Source organism: Canis lupus, chromosome 6 (assembly GCF_003254725.2).
Source record: "Canis lupus dingo isolate Sandy chromosome 6, ASM325472v2, whole genome shotgun sequence".
NCBI lineage: Eukaryota > Metazoa > Chordata > Mammalia > Carnivora > Canidae > Canis > Canis lupus.
The window spans coordinates 1,165,556-1,180,422 of NC_064248.1; the positions used below are offsets into that span (position 1 = coordinate 1,165,556).

Here is a 14,867-nt window from a genome sequence, read left to right on the forward strand (position 1 = left end):
CCCACATCAGGCTCCCTGCATAGAGCCTGCTTCTCCCTCTGCCTGTTTCTCTGCCCTCCCCCTCTGTCTCATGAATAAATAAATAAAATATTTTAAAAATCTATGATAACATTAGAACAATTTATATTTTATCTTTGAAGTTTGCTATAATTTATATAGGTCATTAATGTGGCAGTAGATAATTTATTCAGTAGAAATTTCTAGAACTTGATGGTCTAAATAACCAAACACACAGAGTAGTATCTGTTTTGGACAGAGGACTTTCAGGGCCAAAGCTGTTTTCCATCTGAGAAAGTGTCTTTTTTACATGAAGCCTGATGTATATTAAGGTCAGCGCTGAGTAGATTGTGGCTTGAATGATGGTGAATAGTAGTGACACACTGCAGCTCAAAAAATAATAAATGGTTTTAAAGATCTGGCTAGCCACAAGTTAATAGAATTTTATCTACCCTTTGACCTTCAATTCATATCATCAGATTATCCGAAGGATATGGGAAGAGACATTTAAAAAAAAAAATACGGAATGCTTCACAAATTTGCATGTCGTCCTTGCACAGGGGCCATGCCGATCTTCTTCCAATTTTAGTATATGTGCTGCTGAAGTGAGCACAAGAGATACCTTTTCAAATATAGGCACACCATACAGATAGTCTCCCTGCAGGGTATGAGTTTCTCAGTACAACACCTTTTTGTTTTTAATACCCAGACTTCATAGAGCATGGGAGTCTTTCACTACAGTTTTTTAACTGATATTTACAAGGGCAAAATTTATATTTTTTCAAAACATAATGCAGCTTTTAAAACAAAATGATAATGCAAGGAAAGTCCTGAATGACATTCCAGATAAGTAGGTAGATCATCAGAGTCAGGAGTAGGTGATTTGAACAACTCACCAAATGGTTGCTGAGGGGGATTGGCTTCTGGAGGGTGCCGCCATTGTGGGAGGCCACTTTGCTTTACTGCACACAGTTGCTGTTAACCTGCTTTGTTTTTACTTAAGTCAGGAAGTAGTGTTTAAACATTATAACAGACTGATACAATAGTTATCAAGGCATTTTACCTTGTTTTAGTTTCATTTTAAGAAGTCTGAAGGTTTTGAGTTGATGTGTAGCATTTTAATTTTTCTCACTTAAAATAATGGGAAATATGCTTCATTTTGCATTTTTATTGTGATAAGATTCAGGAACAGATTACTGCTATTAGCTGGGAGATGCTTGTATTACTATTGTTTCCTGATATTTAATTAACCAATGATACGATTAAAAATTTTTTTTTTCATTTATTATTTGAGAGGGAGGGGAAGAGTGAGCAGGAGAGAGAGTAGCATCAGTGTGGGGAGAGGCAGAGGGAAAGGGACAAGTGGACTCTGTGCTGAGCATGGAGCCTGACGTAGGGCTGGATCCCAGGACACCAGGATCATGACCTGAGCTAAAGGCAGACACTTAACTGACTGAACCACCCAGGCACCCCCATGGTATGACGGTTCTTGAGGTGTATTGAGTGTGTTTTCTATGGCCTCTTTTATTTTTTTAAGGTTTTACTTAAATTCCAGTTAAGATACAGTTGTTACATTAATTTCAGGTGTATAATCTAGTGATTCAGCACTCTTAAGTACAACAGCCAGTGGTCATCATGAGGAGTGCACTCCTTAATCCCCATCACGTATTTCACCCCTCTCCCCACCGTGTCCCCTCTGGTAACCATCAGTTCTGTATAGTTAAGAATCTGTTTCTTGGTTTGTCCTATAGCCACTTTTCTAGATGTCTTTCATCTTTCTGCTGCCCACTATATTTTAAATTGATCTTTGTAGTTCTTACTTAGGCATAAATTTGAGTTTTGGGGTAAATAATAATAATCATAATGCATGTATAACTTCTTATCTCCTTTGCAATATTGATGTTTTTTAGTCCTATGATATAATGTTGCTCTATTATTTACTGGTAATGATGGATTGCCTTACTCTAATATTTATCAATTTTCCTTTGTATTTTTATTTCATTTATTTCATTTTGATTTTTATAATGATCCCCTCTTATGTGTGCATAAAATTTATTATACTAGACCGTAAACCAATTTTTAAAAGACTGCAAAAACTGCATTCATTCGCTCATTCATTCAACAGATATTATTAAATGCTTAATATTTAGTCACGATTTTTCTAGCCACTGAGAATCAGTGAATAAAGAACATAAGATCCCTGTTCTGTGGTGGTGGAGATGAAATAAAGATATACCATTAGTAGGCCACTGAACACAATGTGGCAGGACCAAGAAAAGTTTAAAAAAAACAAAGCCCAGGGATCCCTGGGTGGCGCAGCGGTTTAGCGTCTGCCTTTGGCCCAGGGCGCGATCCTGGACACCCAGGATCGAATCCCACGTCAGGCTCCTGGTGCATGGAGCCTGCTTCTCCCTCTGCCCCCCCCCCCCTCTCTGTGTGACTATCATAAATAAAAAAAACAAATTTAAAAAAAAAACAAAAAACAAAAAAACAAAGCCCAACTATTTGGTGATACAAAAGAGTAACTTTCAATTTTTATTAGGTAAAAGGAAATCAGGACTATAATTAAAAATGTTTGTAAAATAGTGTGAATTCAAATACTGTATCAGTATCCAGAATTGAACCAAAGGTCATTGTATCCCTCGGGATTCAGAGTAGCTACGTATAAGAGATCTGCAAAGAGCGAGTGGTTATCAAGTTAGAAATGCTTTTTTTTCTAATGTCAACAGAAGCCTCAAAATAGGTGAACCAAACACTTAATATGGTATCTATGAATTAGGAGAAAATATGTATGTTGGTCTCTGTTCCTGGGTCCTGGCACAGAGCTCCTAGAACCTTTGTAATTTCCTAAGTGGTAAGAGTATTGGAGCATCTTTTGTTCTAGTATTTGATTTTTGACCCCAGGGCCTGACACAGCTCCAAAATCCCTTGGAATTTCCTGGTGATATATATCAGTGTCTTTTTCTAATGAGGTTGCCTTTCAGTGGCTTCTGGATGGGGGCTGGTCACCAGAAAGACCAAGCTTGGAATCTTCAGCCCCATATGTCCTTCTCTTCAGAAGGAAGGAGGGCTGAATATGGAGTCCGTGATCTCTCATGCCTATGTGAGGAAGCTTGCAAGAACTCCAGGGTTCAGGGAGCTTCTGGGTTACTCAACACATGGAGGTGCTGGGAGAGTACATGGCTAGAGAGGATATAGAAGCTCCTTGCCGCTTCTCACACACTTTGTGCTGCACATCTCTTCTACCTAGATGTTCATCTGTATCCTTTATCATATCCTTTCATAATAAGCTGGCATACAGTAAGTAAACTGTTATCTTGAGTTCTGTGAGCTGCTGTAGCAAATTAATCAAACCTAAGGAGGTTTTGGGAATTACCATTTTATAGCTGATCAGAAGCACTTGGACTTGCAATTGACATCTGAGGGGGGACAGTTTTGTGGGACTGAGCCCTTAACCTTTGGGATCTGGCTTTGTCTCTAGGTAGATAGGGTCAGAATTGAGATAAATTGTAGGACACCCAGCTGGTGTCACATAATAGCTTTGTATGGGAAAAATTCTCCCACATGGGGTTGGAATGTTATGAATGTGGTAGTAGTATGATAGTAAAGGAGAAATAGAGTTTTACTCAGTGGCTTCATAGTATCATCAGAGACCCAGGTTCTTGGCTTTCTCCTCTGACATTCAGCATAGGACTTCCATGCTGAAGTTTATTACTTCATGGTCCAAAATGCTTGCTAGAGCACCAGTCATCATATTGGCATTCCAGCCTTCATTTTGAGCAGGCAGTATAAGGACAGATACAAGAAGGGCACATCTTCTTTTTAAGATGATTTGTAGAACTCTTCCATTTACATCTTATTGGCCAGAATTTGGTCCCTTAGCACATCCTGCTAAGGGAGGCTGGGAAGTATCATCTTTTAGCTGAGTGTACTATTGTCCCTAAATAGTTCAGGCATTCTGCTTGATAAGGAAGAGGGGGAGAGTATTAGCAGATGACTAGCAATCTGCATCTGTGGACTAAGTATGAAATATAAATGTTAGACACATGACAGCAAAATAAGTTTATTGAGAGGAAGAAAATATTCAAGATAAAAGAAGTCAATTAATTTGGAGTTTTGAAAAGCCCCTGATGTTTACATATGGAAGATTTTTGATGACCATTACCAAAGTAATCTCAGTGGTTTGGTGGAGATGGAAGGCAGGTTGTATAATGTTTGTGAGGATAGAAAAAATTGGTATCTTGGGAGGAGAAGGGAGACAAAGTTTTGGGATTCATTTGGGGTGAAGTGTGTTTCTTGCTTGATTTGAAGTGGAAGAGGCCTGAAGAAGAACATGTAGGTAGAGGGGAAGAAGATGTAGAGATACTTGATCTTTATATATCCCAAATAGAGGTAGGTTTTATTTCAAATTTCTAGATTAATGGTTTCATTGGTGCCTTAGGATTCTTGCATTATTGTAATGTATGTGTTAAGACAAATAATATTCATCATACTCATCAGCACATTGTTTTTAGTAAAATTTTTTTCAAAAAAATTAGTGATAGTCCTGGTTATCACATTGACATTAAGGTCACTTAACAATGCTTATTTAAGAGGTAGAATTATTTGTCCTAGTGTGCATAAGTCATGGATTTTTCACCTGACAAATGGTTGGGGAGGGACATAGCAAGGGCACCCAAGAAGTATTTGAAAAAATTACCGTCACATTCAATTTGTTTTTACTGATATTTACTTTGGATTTTCAGAGTGTATTAAGGGAATATTTACTTGTTAATCAAAAGTGATTTGGGCTTAGAAATGATTGAGATGCATTGCCACAAATGGGTATCTGGGAGCCATCAGCCCTCCATCACTAAGAGGCCATTCTTTCCTGCCACTTTGTAGACTTCATCCTTTCTAATTTCTTTCAAATGGAATAATTTAAAGCCATTCACCTCAAGGCTCATTTGAAAAATTTTAGCTTAGGTGTTGCCACTTCAGAGATTAGAGTTGAACCTTTTTATGAGAGTCGTTGTGTTTGATTTATGAAAAGAGGAGGAAAGGGAAATTAAAAGAATGGTCAGAAGCTAATTTCTTCTGCTTATTGAAACCAGAAAGAAGGAAGCATTTTATCAAACTGACATTTGAAGACCTTTATTAGTGCATTTGGGAAATGAAGATAGTGGAGACTCTGAGTTCGGTTTGATTTATGGCACTGGGAAGATAACCTGCTTCTGTGACGTGGTCCATAAGAAGCCAGTACATGTGGCAGAAGTTCATTTGCCACCTTCAGAGCAGTAACAAAAATGATGCCATTAGTTCCTTCCTAGTCTGAGATATTGGATTAAAATAAATACCATACATATTCAGTCATTTGCACCTTCACTTCATCCAGCCACACGGTGGGGAAAAAAGGTGTTTTGCCTGTAACAAGCTAGAAATGTTACAAACCACATAAATAGAATTTGAGCAACCGTTAGAGTTTATTAGCTTCATCTCCACCAGTTTTAAGAATCTTACTGATGAGACAGCTTGGGAGCCTGGCATTGCATCTCAAGATGTCTGGAGACACCAACCTGGTGCAGAAAATAAAAATAAAAGGTAGAGCAGTGGAGGTTTTTGGATGATAGGGACAAAAGAACTTTCACTGCATGATACCTCATTCTGCATTAGCATAAAGAGCATTTCTGTGTTCTCCTGTGCCCGGCTCAGGATGGAAAATTATCCTCTTTTGACTTTATGTACTTCGAAAATACCTGGTAGACATTGATGACCCTGGAGAATCCCTCAGTTGTGGGTGCATTTGTGTATTTCTAACTCATTACCATGAAAGTGCATCTCTCTTTTTCCCAGGGGTAAGGCAGTGATCATTTTGAAATTCCAGGTTGCCAGTTTCTGGGGATGTTGGCATGCAGGGGCTGAGGACAAGGATGGAGTAGAGAAGTATACCAACCACCTCCTGCCGTCTTTTTAGATGGTTCCACTTAGAGGAATTGCATTTTGAATACATCAATTCTTTGCTGAAAGTAAAGATTATATCCTAAAAAAAATCCATTAGAAAGAGTCACATTTGAAGAATTTAGCATTTAAAGCAAAATTTAGATTGAAGTTGGGAATTATAGTGAATCAGTGAAAGCCCTTATAAATACTGTGTTCATAGGGAATATTAATAACATTTTATAAATCTTTAATTAGTAATGGGTACTGTTCAGTTAATTTCTACTTCTCTGTTCTTGGCTTGCATTACTATTTTCAGACTCCCCTACAGTAAACCACATGATAATTGCAAATTTGTTTTGTTCTGTGTTTATGCATAGTAAATAAAGCCTTTGCTTTTTTTCTTCCTGTTTGACCCATGGCTAAATTGTTGACTTCAGGTTTCACTGTGGCTCAAGAAACCCAGAGAATAGGGTACTTGAAATGAAAAGCCTGGGAATAAATTTTATCTAATCCATTTAGTTTGTCGTATTTTAAAATGTTCTCCTTAACACAGAGTTAGCTTCCTATGTGACACCTATGGTAACTTTATCCCAGACCTCACCAGAATCTATAGAAATTAGAAATTTCTGTCTCCTAATAGGTTCTAAAGTATATTTTAAAGCCTGGATTTGTTTTGTTCTTTTGTCCCTATCATCCAAAAACCTCCACTGCTCTACTTTTTATTTTCTGTCCTTTTTTCTCTTACTAATACCTAGGTCTTTCTTTTTTGGTAACATCTCCCTTAGTAGTGATTCAGAAAATACTGTACAGGGCAGCCCTGGTGGCTCAGCGGTTTAGTGCCGCCTTCTGCCCAGGGCCTGATCCTGGACACCCGGGATCAAGTCCCATGTCAGAGGAGCCTGCTTCTCCCTCTGCCTGTATCTCTGCCTCTCTGTGTGTGTCTTTCATGAATAAATAAATAAAATCTTTAAAAAAAAAAAAAGAAATTACTGTATATTCTCATTTAAGTGTTCGCAGTTAAGGAAAATATGAATCTACAGGTGGTAGAATTTTATAGACTAAGCACTGGTGATCAAGGAGGATTACTGTGTCTAGAGGTAGCATCTGAAAGCAGTTATTTCCCAGCCAGCATAGTAGAGACTGGTGTGAAGGGTGGGAAGCTACAGCCCGGGGCTCAACTCTGATTTGCTCCTGCTTTTGTAATAAAGTTTTACTGGAACACAGCCATGCTGCTTGTTTACATACTGTCTGTGGCTGCTTTCCTGTTAGAATGGCAGAGCAGAGTAGTTGCCACAGAGACCATTTAGTTCCCAAAGCCTAACACAGAACAACTTTGCGACCTCTGGATTGGACTCACCATTCAGGTGCAGGGGCCTTGGTGGCTCCCTGCCATGTCTGCAACTGCCGTTCTTGGTCCTCCTGAAATCCTGATAGGGATTCACTTGACACTACTTGCTTCCTGAAACTCTTTCCTCCCTGGGTGTCTTAGAGCATTTCAGTCTTCTCAGTTTCTTCATTGTTCCTTGCCACCTCCTCCCCCTTTAGGCTTCTCCTTGCCCCCTGTTATTGGACGTATTTCCCAAGCTTAAGTCTTTTTAAAAAATATTTATTTATTCATTCATGAGCGACAGAGAGAGAGAGACAGAGACACAGACCGAGGGAGAAGCAGGCTCCATGCAGGGAGTCTGACATGGGACTTGATCCTGGGTCTCCAGGATCACGCCTTAGGCTGAAGGCAGCGCTAAACCACTGAGTCATCCAGGCTGTCCCCAAGCTTCAGTCTTTGTCTCTTGTGATCTTGGTCGAGCACATCCTTTTGTGCTCCCCACACCCCATTCTCAAACCTGTTCCCACTTCTAAGTTCAGTTTCCTAACTAAATGTGCCTCCCAGACATACCTAGCTCCTGAGAATCTGGGTGGGCAAAACCCATCTCATCTGTGTTTTCAAGCCTGCTTTCCTCCTTGTCTCTCCTCTTCCTGTTAAGATGGCTGTTCTGCAATTACTCTTCACCAGAGAGGTCATTTTGACTCCCTGATTTACACTTACCATAGTTGAGATTAGCATCTTATGTTTCTTGGGTTTTCCCCATAACTACCAAAGCAATATTTGTGTAATTTATGACCTTTAGTCTTTTTTTCTTAAAGATTTTATTTATTCAAGAGAAACACATACACAAAGAGGCAGAGTAGGCAGAGGGATAAGCAGGCTTCCTGTGGTGAACCCAATGCAGGACTTGATCCCAGGACCCTGGGATCACGACCTGAGCCAAAGGCAGACACTAAACCACTGAGCCACCCAGGTGCCCCTCTTCTAGAAGTTTTATAGGTTTGCATTCTATATTTAGGGTTTTGTTTGTTTTGTTTTGGGGGGGGGGTTGTGTGAAAGGTATAAAGTTTGTGTCTAAATCTATTTATTTATTTATTTATTCCCTCACTCACTCTCTCACTCTCTCACTCAGTGTGGATGTCCAAATATCCTAGCACCATTTTGTTGAAAAGACTGTATTTTCTCAATTGAATTGCCTTTGTTTCTTTGCTAAAGATCAGTTGACTCTGTTTGTCTGGGTTCATTTCTCAGCTATTCTGATGGATCTATGTGTCTTTTTTTCACCAATGTTATACTATCTTATTTACTATAGCTTTACAGTAAATATTGAAAATGGATCATGTGAGTTCTCCAGCTTTGTTGTTCTTTAGAATTGTGTAGGTTGTTGTCTTTTATTGTTCCATTTAAACCTACATTGAGTTTGTCAGTATCTGTGAAATAGTTTGCTGAGATTATGGTTGAAATTGTGTTGAATCTATAGATCAAGTTGGGAAGAAGTGACATCTTAACAATATTGAGTCCTCTAGTTCATGAACACAGAATATTTCTCCTTTTATTTAGATTTTCTTTGATTTCTTTAATCAGATTTTCATAGTTTTCTACACATAGATCTTATATATAGTTTTGGTAGATTTATATATATCACATATTTTTGGGGCTATTGTAAATTTTTTTTAAAATTTCAAATTCTAGTTGTTCATTGCTGGCTGGTATATAGGAAAGCAGTTGAGTTGTACATTAATCCTCTATACTGTGATCTTGCTGTTCTCAATAGTTTTTTTGAGATATTCTACATAGACCGTCATGTCATCTACAAATAAAAAGTTTTATTTCTTCCTTTCCAATTTATATACCTTATATTTCTTTTTCTTGTCTTATTGTACTAGTTGGGTCTGTTACCCTGTTGAATAGGAGAGTTAATTTCTACTTCTCTGTTCTTTGTGTATTCTAACTCATTACCATGAAAGTGCATCTCTCTTTTTCCCAGGGGTAAAAAGAGAGGGGGCATCTTGGCTTACTCCCAGTCTTAGGGGGAAAGTGTCCTATTTCTTATAATTAAGTGTTCTATTAGCTGTGGGTTCTTTGTAGATATTCTTTATTGCTTGGAGGAAATTCCCCTTTATTTCTAGTTTGCTGAAGATTGTAGAATGATAAATGTTGGCTTTTGTCAAATACTTCACTGCATTAATTTATATGATCACATGATTTTTCTACCCTAGCCTGTTATTTATTGTGTGATGTTGAGTGTTTTGAATACTACACCAGCCTTGGATACCTGAAATAAATCTCAAGTGGTCAGCATGTATATAATTATTTTATACATTGTTGGATTCAATTTGTAATGTTTTCTTTTTAAATTTATGTTCATGAGAGATATTGACCTCAATTTTTCTTTTTAAATGCCTTTATCTGGTTTTGATATTAGGGTAATGCTGGCCTCAGAATTCTATGAAAAGTGGTGCCTCTGCTTCTGTTTTCTAGAAGAGATTATGGTGGATTGATATCATTTCTGTCTTAAATGTTTGGCAGAATCCATCTGGGCTTGCTGCTTTCTGTTTTGGAAGGTTATTAATTATTCATTCAATTTCTTTAATATATATAGCCCTAATCATGATTTCCTCTTATGTGCATTTGGTCTTCAAGAAGTTTGTCCATTTCATCCATGTTACCAAATTTGTTTGCATAGAGGTATTCCTTTATTATTATTTTATTGTCCATGGGATCAGTATCACTACTGATCCCACTATAATTTTTGATCTTGGTAAGTTATGTTTTCTATCTTTTTTTTCTTGGCTAACCTAAGTAAAGGCTTATCAATTTTAATTGATTTTTTTTTTCTTCAGAGAACTGTGTTTTGGTTTTGTTGGTTTTTCTTTATTGGTTTTCCTTTTTCACTGTCATTGATTTCTGCCCTAACTTTTATTCTTTCTTCTACTTGGTCTAGGCTTAAATTGCTCATTATTCTCTACTTTACTAAAGTGAAGGCTTAGGTTATTGATTTTTTTCACTTAGGACTATGTCATTCATGACCTTTGTATAAATATTCGATTACACTGCATTTAATTGCTGCATACCTGTTCATCAAGTGGATTTGCTGTTAGTTTTTTTTTTAACCTATCTACTATTAAATACCAGTGTGAAAACCTATGTACATCTTTGCTCGTATTTCTGATTACTTAGAATAAATTATAGAAGAGAAATTCCTGGGGTAAGAAATTATAAAGGTTTTAAATAGATATTGCCAAATTTGCCTTGTAAGTTTGTATTCCATGGTCTTGTCATCTCTACACATTTTTTGTACCAACTTCAGATATTAATATTCCATCATTACTCAGCTTTATAAAACAATAAAGTTGTTTCATTTTATGTGCGTTCTGATCTTAACGTTAATTTTCTTTTTTGTTGAAGTGTAACATGTATCGCTAAAGTACACAAGTCCTAATTAAGAATACAGCTTGATGAATCTTTAAATAAAATTGATCCACCTGTAATACCCTAAAGATCTCTTTCATGTCTCTTCCTCACTAGTACACACATACATGTGTGTGTGTGCATATCTAGCTGTTTATTTTAAGTATGGTATGAAACAGGGATTCTTTTCCTGTGTGTCGATAAGGGATTGAAGCAGCATCCATTGTTTGAATAATTCATTCTCTGCCCCATGATTTGTGATGGCTGCCTGTTATAATCACATTTTCATATATTCATGGATATTTCTAAGCTTTCCACGTGTTATATCGATTTTTCTTCTTGTCACATTGCCACTGGTTACTATAGCTTTATAAGACTTGATAGCACCAAAGACCCCTCCTCCTTCATCAAAATAGTTTTTCTTCAAAATTGTCTTGCTGATTCTTGGCACCTTAATACATTTTCATATTTATTTTAGAACCAGTTTGCCAGTGTTCATACACACAACCACATACACACACACAACTTTGGGATTACTGATTGAAATTGCATTGAATTTGTAGTTTAATTTGAGAAAGTTGCCATCCTTATGAAGTTACATCCTCCTCTGTTTATCACTTATTTTAAAGTTGCTTGTTTTATCACTTTATTATTCTTCTACTGGAATTTTTCTTTTTTTAAATATTTTATTCATGAGAGACACAGAGAGAGAGAGAGAGAGAGAGAGAGAGAGAGAGAGAGAGGGGCAAAGACACAGATAGAGGGAGAAGCAGGCTCCATGCAGGGAGCCTGACGTGGAACTTGATCCCAGGTCTCCAGGATCATGCCCTGGGCTGAAGGTGGCGGTAAACCACTGAGCCACCCAGGCTGCCCTGGAATTTATTTTCTAATTGTAAACTCTGGTTGGCTGTCTTTGGAGAATGTCAAATTTCCACACATCTTTTGAAATTGTTTGCAGGTTCTTCTTGAGTAGGAGGTTATTTTTGCTCACACGGGTGCTTTAATAGGCTGCTAGGTCCAATTACTGGTCACAAGGCTGTTTCGTTATATTTTTTCAGCTAGCTTTATCTACTTTTCATTTTTCATTTCATATATAAGGCAGTGGGGATGGGATGGCTCAACAGATGATGTATCCTTTTGACCATATGTCCATTATACATACTATTTGGTAAATAATGTGAATTAGGTAAGTAAGGATTTTGTATGAAAGGCTTAATTTTTGGCATTTTAGTTATTTGTATAGCAAATGCCATCTACCCTTCTTTCAGGCTCATCTTGCTGTTATTCCAGATTCACTTTCTTATGAGTCAGATATGAGCTAGAGTACTGTATACACAGGCACATCTTGTCACTGTTAAGCTTTCCAGGGAGGAAATTTTATAGGCTTACTTCATGGACTTAGTCACCTTCTAATGAGTCATTCCTTCCCCCCGCCCCCCCTCGCCAAGTTTAGGCATAAGGAGGGTAGTTGGTGGGTTAAAACAATCTGAACATTTATAAAATGTTTGCCTTTGGACAGTTAATTCCCCAGGAAGAGAGCCTTTAATATATAACATTTGGGACTTAATTAATTGTTACAAGTAATATTTCTGGAGAAATAGATCCATAGGATTTATTGAATTTAGGGATGTATGCTTTCTGACTTTTCCGTATTCCCTTCAGATTTACTTTCTCTCAGTAGTTTTGTGAGATGTGCTGTGGCTATATTGAGATAGCCTCCTCATATCATCTTCTGTATACTTGGATTCAGGTGTTTCTGCTTGTGTCTGCTTCAGGATGATGGATAGACCTTGCCTGTGGGAACATTGCCAGAGATTTTACTTTTTTGTCAATATCCACAGACATCTGAATTGATGTTGTTGCTTTGGTGATTGGAGTCTGTGTATGCACTCTGGTGTAGGCGGTAACATGATCTTTTCCTTATTGAGTTTTATGACATTGTTTATCTGACTTGTATTTACTCTTCTGTAGATAGGCTACCTCTCTCATTCCCCTTATGGCAGTGGCTTTAGACTTCTCAGTATAGATGTTCTCTCACATGGAAAGTAGAGAGAGTGGCCCTAAGATTTTGTGCTTATCTCCTTCTTCCTCTAGAAAACTTACCATTTATTCTTTCATTTATTTTTGTCTTTATTCTTTATATTTCTCTCCCTGATTCATCTTTTTTTTTTAAAAAAATATTTATTTATTCCTGAGAAACACAGAGAGGAAAGAGACAGAGACAGAGACAGAAGCAGGCTCCATGCAGGGAGCCCGACACTGGACTCGATCCTGGTCTCCAGTACCACGCCCTGGGCCGAAGGCGGCGCTAAACCGCCGAGCCACCCGGGCTGCCCTCCCTTATTCATCTTTTAAAAAAATTATTATTCTCATTCCTTTTCCTTGTATTGCCATGTTGTAAACTTCTGTATTAGTGGTTCTCAGAGCACAGGTCATTTTTTCAGACAGTGAAAACTCCTGTTAAAATTCTACTGGAGTCACCTCATCCACTTTCTTCCAGTCTCCAAAGGATGGAGAAACACTACTCCATATTTCTCTTAGGCTTTTAAAAATTAATTAATTAATTAATTAATTAATTAATTATTTTCTCTTAGGCTTTTCTGAAGTGTAAATATTGCTGCCTTTTTTTTGTTTAATCCTCTAATGGGAATTTTTTTCCCCTGCTTTTGGGTATTTATTAATAATCTGTCCTTGTCTCATTCAGCTGCCAGTGCTCTTAGCCTACTTTGTCCTTTGCATTTGCACTTCTTTCTCTTCTTGTGGCTCCTCAAGAGACGAACCCCTTTGCCCGTATGTCTGTTATATGCATTATAATATGTGGTTGCATGTGTGTGTGTGTGTGTGGTCTATTCTGCATCTATACATGGATCACATACCTTCCTCCTACTCCTTCACATAGGTAACATTTCCTGCATATTAACCATGTTGCCAAGAGAATGTCAAGCCCTTCTTGACATTCAAAAATTTCAAAAAAAGAAATTTTTTGCTGTGTAAGTAACTTGTAGAGGCACATGACTCTTCAAACTCCAGGCACACTCTGTGTCATATTTGTTTATATGCATGGTCTTCTGAGGCTTTGCTGAACCTAAGGCAAATATCCTTTTTTATATCCTTTACTCAATTTCTGGTCTCTGGGCAGGAGAATTTAGTTGAAGCCATCTGCTATAATGGATAATTGAGATCAGGGATATCAAGAGACTGTTAAGCTGATTCAGTCTCATCTCAAGAGTTCATACTACTAAAAAATGTGTGTGTATACATGTTTTCTGATCCCACAACCTTTGTTATATTTCCTTCCAAGCCTTATTTGTGTCATTAATAATACCATATATATACAGTTTTGTTTTTAGCCTTTTAAAAATTCAACATTATTACATAACAATTACTCCTCATCATTAAACATTCTCTTAAAACCAGTTCTTCTCAATAGGAACAAGTACAAAACACACATCCCCCTCCCCATTTCTTACCCCATTCTGAAAATAACATTTCCATTGAGCTCTTTCCTTTTGTTAGGAGAGTTTCTCAGCTATGTTAGGATTCATATCCACTGCTCTGAAATAATCAACTTTAGTGTTAAATAGCTATGTCATAAATTATCTTGTGCTTTCTTGAGATTGAAGCTCTTGAGAGTTAATAATACCTCATTATTATAAATAAAGCCAGAATGAATATTCTTATTCATCAGTATTTGTCCACAATTTTTATCATTTCCAAAGGCAAAATTTTTAGAAGTGCAATTATTGGGTCAACAGATTTGAGTATTTTTCAGGTTCTTTAATCATGTTGCCATGTTACTTTCCAAAATGTTTTTACTGAATTCTGCTTTTACCATCAGTGAGTGAGTACGCCTGTCTTGATAAACTCTAGGCTGCACTTGGATATTGCTATTTTAAAAAAATCTTTGCCAATTTGATAACCCAAAATGGTACCTCATTACTGCTTCAATTTGCATTTCTTTGATTACTAGTAACTCAGTACCATATTTTAGGAGACCATTTTATCTTGTTTTGACATAGCTTCAACTCGAGTTCGTCTTGAATTGCAACTGTCAAGATAAATCGTTGAAATTAAGAGCTGTAGTCCTGGGATATAATAACCTCATCCAGAATATGTAGCACTGAAAACTGCCTAATTAGAAACAACAGAATTCTGTGTAACTCACAGTTATATATTTTTAAACTTTTTATTATAGATTTTTTTAAATTTTTAT

At 37.2% G+C, this 14,867-nt stretch overlaps 1 protein-coding gene and 1 pseudogene across 4 annotated transcripts in view; one reads left to right on the forward strand and one right to left on the reverse strand.

Annotated features, from left to right (window-relative positions):
• The window catches only part of LOC112643346 (S-adenosyl-L-methionine-dependent tRNA 4-demethylwyosine synthase TYW1), a 246,258-nt gene that overhangs the window by 143,742 nt on the left and 87,649 nt on the right, over window positions 1-14,867 (forward strand). The gene's annotated exons all lie outside the window — the stretch shown is intronic.
• LOC112646399 (U6 spliceosomal RNA) lies at window positions 513-610 on the reverse strand (annotated as a pseudogene).